Here is a 12,706-nt window from a genome sequence, read left to right as displayed (position 1 = left end):
TGTATCCTGGGGTAATGCAGAGCACAGCCACTGCTAGCTAGCAGGATGGGAGTAAGGGATGCTGCCTGCAGCTTACAGTACATTGGAGGGAGGGAGCGAAAGTGCAGCATGGGGAAATGGCCACATTCACAGCATAGCTAGCAGGATGAGAGTGAATGACATACTGTGCTTCAGAGGGAGGGGAGAACAGCACAGACAAAACTATTCAAAGAGGGAGGGAAGGAGGGTAGCCCGGGGACCACTAGACTGTCAGGGATGTACGGGCTATCTCCCAACCTACCCTCAGGAGCTACAGAATAATCCCTGCCTAAGCACTGACCTCAGGAGCTCACAGTCTAATCCCTGCCAGCTCACTGACCTCAGGAGTTTACAGTCTAATACCTTCCTCACATCACTAACCAAAGGAGCTTCTCCACAAGCCATCCCTGCACTGTGGACACACTAGGCTTAGTATTTATTCCCTGTTTTTTTGTCTTCTAAACCTAGGTGCATTTTATGGACAGGTGCTTGTTTGAGTGCAAAAATACAGTATATAGGCTATGGTTTTAGTATTTAAGCATTTAGTAACTGTAGCACACACTCTTGTGCAGTTTCCTAGTACAATGGGAAGCACAGTGAATTACAAACCTGAGACTGGAGTGCAATTAGATATTTATTTGCAAGCTTTATTTTAAGACTGAGTTTGGTGTCCTTCCTCAACAGAACAGTATTGAACCTTTATTCTCATCTCACACTTTGTTTAGTCCAGAGCAGGGGTATAATTAGGGTGGAGCAGCCCCTGTGGGAGTGTGTGTGTGTGGGGGGGGGGCAACTTCTAACCTTCCCTTTCTCTGATACTCCAGATCAGGTGTTTGTGGCTACACATGTTGTGGGTGTAAAGATCCTGATGGCCACACTTGTTTTATAAGCCTTGTAGGATGGCCCCCCAGGCTGTGAGGATCACCAAGGGGAGGCAAGGGCAGGGGTGTAAACATTAAGGGGTCCCATCCAGTGTTGGCCTGGTAGGTGGTAAAGCTGAGGAAATCCACTTGCTGGCCAAGCAGCAGTAATCAGGTGTTGCTGCTCGCAGTGAAGACTTGCTGCAGGTTTCTATTGGAAGTGATAACACAGGGTTACTGCTGCTTGGCCAGCAGGTGGATTACCTCAGTTTTTCCAGCTCCCAGTCTCACACTGGTCCCAGCAGAGTTTTTACTGTGTTCCGCATGATTCTTAGTTACACCCCTGGTCCAGAGCAACACACATGTTTATCTTTAGGTGTTTATATCAATTTAGCCCATTTTTAGGGTTTATTGAATTAAAATAATGTTTTAATGTGGTGATTTGAGATAAGTCCCTAATCCAGTGCTTGATTTAACTTGTTATTCTCTTATCTATGCAAACATTTCATGGTTTTGATTTCACATCACGCAGCTTTGGCTTTCTCTATTGGATGCATCTGTGAATAATAGCCATGCAGCAACCAGACAGGTAAGAAAATCACAACAGAGAGACACTAATGGAATCCAGGACAGAAAACATTATCAGAACAAGAAAAAAAAAAAAAGATTAATCTTTTGCCTGCGGCACAAATCCTGCGCACTAAGTGGAGTTTCTGCATGTCTTTGTTGTGTACTCAAGGCAAGTCATCATTTGGCAGATGTGGCTACAATATGACAAAGCATCTGGCCCAGAAAGATAGAACTCTGACTCAATCGGCGATAGGAAAGATACATGAAAACCTGGATCAGTTTGCTTTGATCTCCTACTTTGGGTTCTCACCAACTCCTCCTCTTGCCAGTTAGGATACCCCAGCTGGTACTTTCTTCATTATCTTGTTGTGACAGATCTGTTACCTTAAGTATTGAACAAATATAAATTTGTATACATGAAGAAAGTCGCACCACACTGTTTATAGCAAACAATGTTCTAAATCCACCAGTTAACACCTTGTACTGGCATGCATATGTGTATGCATAAGGACATGCTGCCGTGCCAGTAATTGAAGGAAGAAAGAACATTCACAATTTCTGTATGATAAAGCATAGACCGGGCACTGACCTGTTACATGAATTTATTGACAAAAAAATGCAGCCATAAGAATACAGTCCAACATGGTTAGATCAAACCTGTATCCAAAGTGGGTGTTCGGGTGTGAGAAGTCATGCAAGTAACAGGTCAGTGCCCGGTCTATGCCTTATCATACAGCAAATATAAATTTGTGATGTTAAAAACAGAATGTATTTGTAATTATTCTGTTTTAAGTGAGCAAGAAGGAACTCCCATGATGCATCACTGGTATATACATACTTTATGTCTCTGAAAGCCAAACACACATCTGGAGTCGAGAGCCACTGGTGCATACTTTACTTACTGTGCCTTCCAAAAAGTCTAAGTCTTAATCTTATTTTTTATGTGATGGATCTACACAAAATCGTCATTGTTGGTGAAGTGAAATGGGGAAAATATATAGAAAAATAATAAACTGAAAATAGGAATGTGCATATGTATTCACCCTGCCATGGCAATTCTGCCATGAAGGCCCTAAAAAGTCTTGGTTCAACCAATTACCTTCAAAAATCACATCATTACTGAAATAAAGTCCACCTGTGTGCAATCTGAATGTCACATGATCTGTCAGTATAAACACACCTTTTCAGAAAGGCCCCAGATACTTCAACACCACTGAGCAAGAGGTATCACACGATGAAGACCAAGGGACAGGGACCAAGGACAAAGTTGATGTGAAGTACAAGTCAGGGTTGGGTTGTAAAAAAAATATCCAAAGCTTTAAATGTCCCTTCAGAGAACCATCAAATCCAGCATCTTGAAATGGTAAAAACATGATACCACAACAAACCTGTCAAGACTAGAGTGGGCTGCCCATCAAAACTCACAGACCAGGCAACGAGGGCATTAATCAGACAGGCAGCATGAAGACCAATGGTAACCCTGCACAAATTGCATAGTTAGACAGCAGAGACTGCAGTATCTGTTGTCCAGATGTTACGATTCATATTGTATCATCTCCTGCCTGCTGGTGGTGGTATTGAGTTGGACTGCCCTGGACTTCCACTATCCACCAGCAGGTGGTTTATCATCACATTTAAGGACTTGCAGTTCTTTGTATGGCCTGCAGAGGCCTCTAATGTGTCTCTGAGCAATTACCACCAGATGCTTCCTATTACATGGACTATATAAGTCTGCCTCTTCCTGCAAGTCATTGCCAGAACTTCCTTTCTACAGGTCTGAGTCTCTGGTCACCTCTGTTGTTTGATACCTGGTTTCCTGTACCTGCTCTGTGATCTGATTACCTGCTGCTGAACCTCTGCTAGTCCTGACTCTGCTTCTGTCTATTCCTTTGTACCTTGCTTGTATCTGATTACCCGTTGCTGACTCTGTTATTCCGTTTTGACCTGTCTTTGCCTGCTCCCTTTGATACCGCGTTATTGTATATATATATTTGCTTGTACATATATATCTCCTGCATGCCGTTTGTAGTTAGATAGATAGTCAGGGTTTTGGTTTATGTGTGCACACTGTTTTGTTTGGTTTGCGGGAGATTCACTGTATATATTGTTTGCATATGGTTGTATGTTATTTGCATGATTTGGTTCTTAATAAAACATTATTTTTGCACCTTAATTCCTGGTTCCAGTGTCTGTATGCTGCAAACTGTGGTCAAACCCTGTTTCTCCATTCAGGCTCCTGACACCAGAGGACCATAAAAAGCTTTACACTCCATAGAGCTGGGCTTTATGGAAGAGTGGACATATTCTTGAGCAAAACCTGCGTTAGCTTGCCATTGATTTGAGACTGGGACAGAGCATCACCTTCCAGCAGGACAATGACCTGAAGCATACTGCTTAAGCAACATTTGAGTGGTTTAAAGAGACTCTGTAACAAAATTTTCAGCCTTAGTTCTTCTATCCTATAAGTTCCTTTGCCCGTTCTAATGTGCTCTAGCTTACTGCAGCCTTTCCTAATTGCACAGTGTCTGTGTTATCTCTGTTATATGATCTAATCTGTTTTCTTCTGTCACAGTCAGGCTAAGGCTGGAATGTGTGGAATGTGCAGGGCTGCTTGTGATTGGTAGAAGCTATACACACCCCCTCCAGCCCCCCTGCAGGCTCTGTATGACTCACACACTCTGCTTATGTGAGCCCAGGGGCGTCGCTAGCCCTATTTTGGGGTGGCACATGCCCCCAATCTGTCCTGGGGTGCCACGGATCTCCGCCCGGCCGCCCCCTCTGGCAGCGGCTCCCTCCAGCCGCCACCGCCGCGTCACTCAGACCTCAGAACAGGCGGCGAGCCGGCGACCAATCGTGCGGGTGCTAGGACCCAGTGCCCGCACTGATATGCGGAAGTGACATCACTTCTGCATATCGAGCGGGTGCGTCCGGCGCCCGCTCTTACTGGTCGGGTCACCGCTGATCCTGAGGTCTGCTACGAGGTAAGGGGGTGGGGGGAGCGGCGGCGGCTGGAGGGGGGGCATCTCTGTCACTCACTCACTCCCTAAAGGGGCTCCCTGGCACTCACTCACTCCCTAAAGGGCCTCCCTGGCACTCACTCACTCCCTAAAGGGGCTCCCTGGCACTCACTCACTCCCTAAAGGGGCTCCCTGGCATTCACTCACTGCCTAAAGGGCTCCCTGTCACTCACTCACTGCCTGAAGGGGCCCCCTGGCACTCACTCACTACCTAAAGGGGCTCCCTGTCACTCACTCACTGCCTGAAGGGGCTCCCTGGCACTCACTCACTACCTAAAGGGCCTCCCTGTCACTCACTCACTGCCTGAAGGGGCTCCCTGGCACTCACTCACTGCCTGAAGGGGCTCCCTGGCACTCACTCACTGCCTGAAGGGGCTCCCTGGCACTCACTCGCTGCCTGAAGGGGCTCCCTGGCACTCACTCACTGCCTGAAGGGGCTCCCTGGCACTCACTCACTGCCTGAAGGGGCTCCCTGGCACTCACTCACTGCCTGAAGGGGCTCCCTGGCACTCACTCACTGCCTGAAGGGGCTCCCTGGCACTCACTCACTGCCTAAAGGGGCTCCCTGGCACTCACTCACTGCCTAAAGGGGCTCCCTGGCACTCACTCACTGCCTGAAGGAGCTTCCTGGCTTTCACTCACTGCCTGAAGGGGCTCCCTGGCACTCACTCACTGCCTGAAGGTGCTCCCTGGCACTCACTTACTGCCTGAAGGGGCTCCCTGGCACTCACTCACTACCTAAAGGGGCTCCCTGGCACTCACTCACTACCTAAAGGGGCTTCCTGGCACTCACTCACTACCTAAAGGGGCTCCCTGGCACTCACTATCGGGGTCCCTGTCACTCACTACCTAACTGGAGGTGCCTGTCACTCACTAGCTAACCTGGGGGTCCCTGTCACTCACTACCTAACTTGGGGGGCTACCATATTAAGGGGGCATTCTGCCTATTTATGTGAAATGCTGTCTATTTATGTGCCTCATGACTGCTGAATTTGTCTTGTTGGGAGCCTTATGATTTGTTGGGGGCCTTAAGATTGTGAATTTGTCTTGTTGGGGGCCTCATGATTTGTTGGGGGCCTCATGATTGCTGAATTTGTCTTGTTGGGGGCCTCATGATTTGTTGGAGGCCTCATGATTGCTGAATTTGTCTTGTTGGGGGCCTCATGATTGCTGAATTTGTCTTGTTGGGGGTCACATGATTGCTAACTGCGAGACTATGGGAAAAGCTGAATCCTTATCATATGAGACAATAGCATTAAACCTACTTTTTTAGCTTTTTAAAACAGAAAATAAAACTGGGAGGTTCTAAAAAATTGAATACATTTTTCAGGAGTAGGATGGATGAAATTGTTTATCTTTACAGTTTATTTTCAACTTGGATTTTCCATAATGTTCATGTATGAGTTAAAACGTTTGTACAGTATTTAGTTTAAATTGCGGTTGCCACTTTGCGATAGATAAGTGACTTTTGGATTGCAGTTTGGGCACTCTGCCTCCAAAAGGTTCGCCACCACTGTCATAATCTAATGTCCCACCATTGCTAGGTTCATGTAAATTTGTCTCCACCCGGCCGTTACCACACCTATATTCTGGTCCATGGCCCACCCATTTTTCGGTGCGGCATGATAAGCACGCCGCACAACGTGATCCTAATATTTTTGGCACGCTAGCTGCAGTGTGCTGAATTCTGCTGCCTACAGTATGTACAGTATACGCTGTTCTCTAGTGCCTGCACTGTGTGCTGATTTACCTACAGTGTGTACAGTGTAAGGTGTTACTCTGTGCCTTTACTGATTGTAAACCAGCTATATTGTGTGCTGATCCCTGCTACTTTCAGTATGTACAATATTAGCTGTACATACAATTTTGATTAGCCAATTTTAGCTCTGTTCATAAAATTCATTGTCTGTTGGCCCACTTACTGCACGGGGGTGGTAAAATTGGGGGTCAGTGATTGACCAATCAAAATTGTATGTGCGTATACATCTTTGATCTATGCCCATACTGATTGTAAATTATCCAAATAAAGGACAGGGGGCTCCATCCAATATTTAGATGGGCAGGCCCGTTATCTGTAGCTTACACCGCTGCTAAGTTCATGTACATTTGGCCCCACCCGTGGCCACGCCCACTCACCTCATGACCACGCCCATTTTTTCCCTCCCCGCCTGGTGCCCACAGGTGCCCCCAATCTCCAAGGACCCTAGAAACGCCCCTGTGTGAGCCTATCATAAGCTGGTTAGTTTGTTTGTAAACACTGCCTAAAACTGGCAATTACAAGCCAGGTGTGCAGCAGAGAGTGGCAGAAACAGCACAGAGGGGCCCAGGAGAACATAATAAATAAAATGGAATGCTTTTTGCTGTAATAATTTTAGAGTACAGATTATCTTTAAGGGGAAACATTTTGTGGGTTGCTGTCTCTAAAAGAACTTCAAGCTGTAGAATCTTGTCTCTCAAAGGGAGGGAGGGTAACACAGGAGGCAAACAAAATTATAAGGTAAGGTAAGGGATTGCTCGCCAAAAGATGGGTATATAAATTGATTTCCAGAACAATATTGGCTTATTTGCACAACAAAAGACAACGTGTTTTGTGGGCAACAATACCAACTTCTCAAGGTCAATAATGGGATTTAATTGCAGTCCTATGGAGCTCAGAACACCTCTATATTCCATGGGACTGTGATTAAGGCCCATAAGGCAACTCTTTGTACCCACTAGAATTGTAGGTTCTTTTTTGTCCCTTACAAAATCCTATTGGGACTGGTTCACTGCTAAAGGTCAGTCGGCTACAGTGGTACTCACACTCTGCACAAAGAGACTTTCCATGTTACTGTCAAAGTTTCACTCAATACTAGGATTGCTTCTGGCCTTTTAGTCAGTGTTTGGTTAGGATCTGTTCTGCCCTCAGATAGGACTTCAGCCAGGTTTCAATCAATGGCATCTTGATATCCTCAGCTGTGACAAGTAACAGCCATCTTTGAACATTCTTTTTAACCTCACACTTCTTAGAAGTATCGGCAGTCTGGGCTGGTTCACTTTACAACTAAAGAAGAAACTACAGAGAAATGAAACACATCAAACTGTTTAAACAGTGAGACAGATGTAGAACATTTGCTCAAGATGAAAGCAATTACATTTTTGAAATTCAGGTGTGCATGTAAAGAAGTTCCAGATAAACAATGGCGCAAATGCTCACGTGCCACTATTTAAAACTTTAAATAGACGCCTTTGAAATGCCAAAGACATATTAATGCTATAAAGCAGAAACAGACAGGTTGCAATTAGAATAAAAAGATAAATGCAGCTACTGTACATTTAATATTCTGTATTAGACCCAAACTAAGGTATCGTATCAAATAAGACTGCGAACATTCTGACTTCACAATAAGTGTCAAAATTTTAGTTTTGGTGGAGCACCAGTCTGTATATTAAAGCACAAGTCTTTTAACTGGAAAGTAAGAATTCTTTTCAGTGGCATAGCTAAGGAGTTATAGGTTCCAATGTGTATTTTATATTATTATGTTAGGCTCCCTCAGAGTTGGGTCTAGATACAATGGGGCACTGGGCAAAAATTGCTTGAGGCCCCTCTGACCCACAATACATCCTCTCCCCTGAACATTAGATGCATAGCCGGCCTTTGACCTGAGCCACCGGAGCGGTCGCTCAGGGTGCCAGCTTCCAAGGGGGCACCTATAGCTGGCTAATTATACTGAGGGCACCTACACCTGACTTCCTATACTGGAGACACCTACGACTGGCTACCTGTGGGGGAGACCTACAACTGACTTCTGATACTGGGGGCACCTATACCTGGCTACCTACCTATACTGAGTCTGAGGACATTTTTTTTTGGGGGGGGGGGGGGCACACAGTGGCTATAACACGTGGTGAAAATTGTTGGTGCTGTGCTATCATTCCAAATAGGAGGAGAGGATCTAACTGTCCCACTGATTGTTTTTATTAATATTCCTGAAAGGCTCTAGCCTTCATTTTTAATTTTTTTCAGGATAATGCACTCTTTCCATCCATTTTGTGGTTATTAATAGTATTTTTCTATTATAAATGTGTGATATGTCATGGAGATCAGAGCATTTGGCGTGATGTGTCACGACTTCAACAAGCTTGGAAACCACTGTCCTATGAGGTAACTCAGGAAAAAAGGTGAATTGCATATGGGCGCGTGTGTGTGTGTGTGTGTGTGTGTGTGTGTGTGTGTGTGTGTGTGTGCGCACGCGAAGAGGATGAACGGGGGGCACAAAAATCAGGTTTCTTTCAGGGCGCTGTGAAACCTAAGGCTGGCCCTGATTAGATGGTCCCTTTGTTCTTAAGCACCCCCCAATAGAATTGGGTGACCCCCTCTACTGAGGCCACAGAGCTGGCTAGGCTCCCCAGTTCTCCCTGAAGTGAATTGTGGCCCCATGGGGGCCCTGCAGAATATTTGCAGTAGAGCAAACATACCTGTCCAGCCAGCGCATTCCTCCATCAGTCTGTGTGTTTCCATCTTCATCCTTGTGGGGCCCCTTTCCTCAGTGACCTGTTGCCATGTATGCTCTCACGTAACATGTTATGGGTCATGGAGAAGAGGTGACCAGTGAGGATGAAGAGAGGAGCACACAGTCTGATGGAGTAGTGCACCAGCTGAACAGGTGAGTTCGCTGTCCTGCGAACACTCCGCAGGGACCTGTGGGGATAGCCAGTTTTAGGCCATCTCAGTCACCCTAAACATTACAATTGATATGGAGGGCCAAAACATGCCAAGGACAGTGTCAAAAAGCAGTGATGGGCCGAAATTTCGCACATGCAAAATTTCGCATCTAAATTTGCATTTTTGCATCCTAATCATAATGCGAAATTTCAGGGAAAATCGAAATTGATTTCGTATGTAATAGTAGTATTTCATAATTTCGCGTAATTTTTCACTTAATTTTTGCACAATTTTGTGAAATTTTGTGCCGGCAGTTAATAGCAAAGCCCCTATACAGGCCATTGCTACCAAAATTGGTACATTTGTTAAGGAGAATATTGGGTACAAGAATAAAAAATAATTTTTCAAAAAGACTGTAGTTTTTGAGAAAATCTATTTTAAAAAATGCAAAGAAAAATAGTTTTTAAACTGTCATTTTTCCAAGTTTAAAAAAACATTTTTTTCTTTGCATTTTTTCAAAAACTATATGGTCTATTTTTTCCCCTTGTACCTACTATTCCCTTTAACATGGGTAGCAATTTTGGTATCAATAGCATGCACGGGTGCTTTGATATTAACCTCCAAAGTAGGCACAAAATTCTGCGAAATTTCACGAAAAGTACGATCATCACTAGGTGTAAGCAGAGGAGGGGAATAGTTTGTTAAAGAGACATCAAAACCACATATTGTACATTGTTGAGGGTACCTAAGTTTATGGTAATTATCTTGGTTTCAGCATCAGAAACACTTCCTGTATTTATATACCGTCTTTCCCCGAAAATAGTACCTCCTCCAAAAATAAGACCTAGCTTATATTTCAAGCAAGCTTGAAATATAAGCCATCCCCTGAATATAAGGCCTAGTTAGTATTGCTGTATACTGGTATGAAACCCCACCTTCCCAGTGATGTTTAGCATAGGCTATGATGTGCCAGAGCCATCTCACAATGCACTCTGGTGTTGTTTCTGCTCACTTCATAACACACAACAAACATTCCACAGTAATGCACTTTGCCAGCAGTAAAGATGTCGCCACCTGTGATAAATAAAATGGGGTGCGGAAAAATTTTACAATGGGCAAACACTGACTAAATTATTTATAAATGAATACTGAAAGAAATGAGCAATTTTTATTAATTAAATCACACTCAAGAATATTCCTGTTTTATGATTACGATTATTTAAGCTAATAAACTGGGCCTCTTTACTTATATACATTACAAAATATTTTCAGGTTTTACAAAATAATGACCCTTTTTCCCTCTGCTTTGTGAAGAATGATAGTTCAAAATGTGCAACAGTAGGATTGCTCTAATACATTAAAGCCAAGTCTCTTTGATGTCAGGCATGGATTTACTTTAAATCGTACTAAGAGACCGTATTTGCAAAGTATTGTCGTCCTGCTCAACCTGCTGCCCATTAAATTACAATTATCAGTCGTAAGGACATCTTTTCCTTTGAAGTCCACCTTTTACATTTTCCACTTCAGTTTATTAATGAGACTGAAAATTTCACAGGGGTACATACTGTAAAGTCAGGTTAAAGCTGTTGCTTATCTGCACGCACAGATGAAAGAGGAACTTTAGCGAAAAGGGGGAAAAAATAAATAAATACATTGCAAACTGAGATGTTAAAAAAATAGAAGAGAGATCAAAAAAAATATTGATATTTGACATGTAATTTGTTCATATTGTTTGATCCATAATCAGCCTGCACGTCATCATCTTTACTACTAGCAGACATGAAAAAAACGAGACAGCCCCAACTGCCATTATCTATAACCACACCCCCTAATAGGCTAAAGGGTTGTTGTTGTTTTTTTATAGATATATATATATGCACAGTGGAAGATACTGGTTGCTTGACAGTTGTTATTTGCCACAATGCAGCAAAGCTCACAGACAGCAAACTGTCAGGACCTAGGTCCTGACATCATACCGTAGGAGGGGTTTTATCACAATATCAGCCATATAGACCCCCCAATGATCTATTCAAGAAAAGGTAGAGAGTTCTTATGGGAAAAGGGGTATTAGCTACTTGTATGACGTTTAATCACTGTTTACAGTTCCTCTTTAAGGTCTTGGTGTACAGAGCAAAAGGAAATGAGCCTGGCAATATTTTTTATGTCAGAAATGAATAAAATAATTGCATTATTTTTAGGAATGTTCTTTTCCCTAACTACTCCTCAGAGAAGCTTACAATCATATCCCTACCATAGACAATGTCAGAGACAGTTCATATTTTACGTTGAACCTGAGGAAATGACGAGTGTCGCAGAATGTATTATCATAGTGCTTAATAAAATACTAAAGTCTTTTGCCTTTTGGAGGTGAATTCTATTCCTCTTTCAATAGCCAGCTCAAGCAGCCGGCTGTCTTTTCTGGCCAGTCGGGTGGTTTCCCAACTGCAAGGAATCCCGGCATCCTTGCACTTGTGCACAAGCAGACATGATAGACAGACGCGTATGTTCACATGCCTGTCTTGTTCCCTCCAGCAGCTTTGTTAACTGGAGCTGTAGGTAACATCTTTATTAATGTTTAAGTTGAGAGACTAATATGGCACTCTTTTCTGTTTTAGCCAATGAGCTGCTTGGACTTGTAGTCCTGTGGGATTTGGCATTGCCCTAATAAAGTTCTGGCACATCCAGTGCACACCCGGCTTTTGAGAGGGTTTATTTACTTGTGTGCTACTCTGCTGGGGGTGATTACTGGACTAATCTTGATTAATGACCTTATGTAACGATTGTGGAACTTTCTCCGTGATCAGCGCACAACGCGTGCGCTGATACGGCGTAAATCCTCCACAAGCGTATATTTGCAGGCACCCAGCAAAAGGTGCTACGCACCCGTAGAGGGAAATTCCTGTCGGCAGATGGGGAGTGCAGAGGAACCGATCCTCTGTACCTCCACAAATGCCAGACAGGAATTGTACGAAGCGCAGAATGCAATCGCAAGATAAGCGATTGCGAATGAGAACGAGCAAAAGGACAGATTGTATGTGTGTGCTCCAATCTAGTCGCCACCCCGCGACCGCACACACAACAGCAGATATGAAATAGGAACGCGATCGCGAGAGGTGCGATCGCCAGGCGTGACACAAGGCAGATCAGAACAGAATACGAGGTTAGCAAAGGCACAGCAAATAATACAATGAGAATAACAAGGAAAATAACAAGCGCTAGCTAACCGCGGACACCGCACTCATTCGCAACAGTGCACGCGGTTATGCGCGGTCTCCACGTGATAAGCACAATAGAGACAAGCACGCCTAACTAACCATTGACCTACAAACATGAAACAGAGGACGCGAACGCTTGCTTAACGGTTACCTCACCGAGCCTCCAGCAAGCGGTCGTAGCAGACAAGACAGACACACAAAAACAGGGACAAGCGAGAGATAGGATCCACAGCACTAGCGAAAAGTGGCTAGCGCGATCCAGGTACAGAGTAGTAGAACAGAAGGATCCACAGCACTAGCGAAAAGTGGCTAGTGCGATCCCAGGAGACAGAACAGAAGGATCCACAGCGCTAGCGAAAAGTGGCTAGCGCGATCCCAGGA

The sequence above is a fragment of the Hyperolius riggenbachi genome, chromosome 2 (genome assembly GCF_040937935.1).
Source record: "Hyperolius riggenbachi isolate aHypRig1 chromosome 2, aHypRig1.pri, whole genome shotgun sequence".
NCBI lineage: Eukaryota > Metazoa > Chordata > Amphibia > Anura > Hyperoliidae > Hyperolius > Hyperolius riggenbachi.
This window is presented reverse-complemented; position numbering follows the sequence as displayed.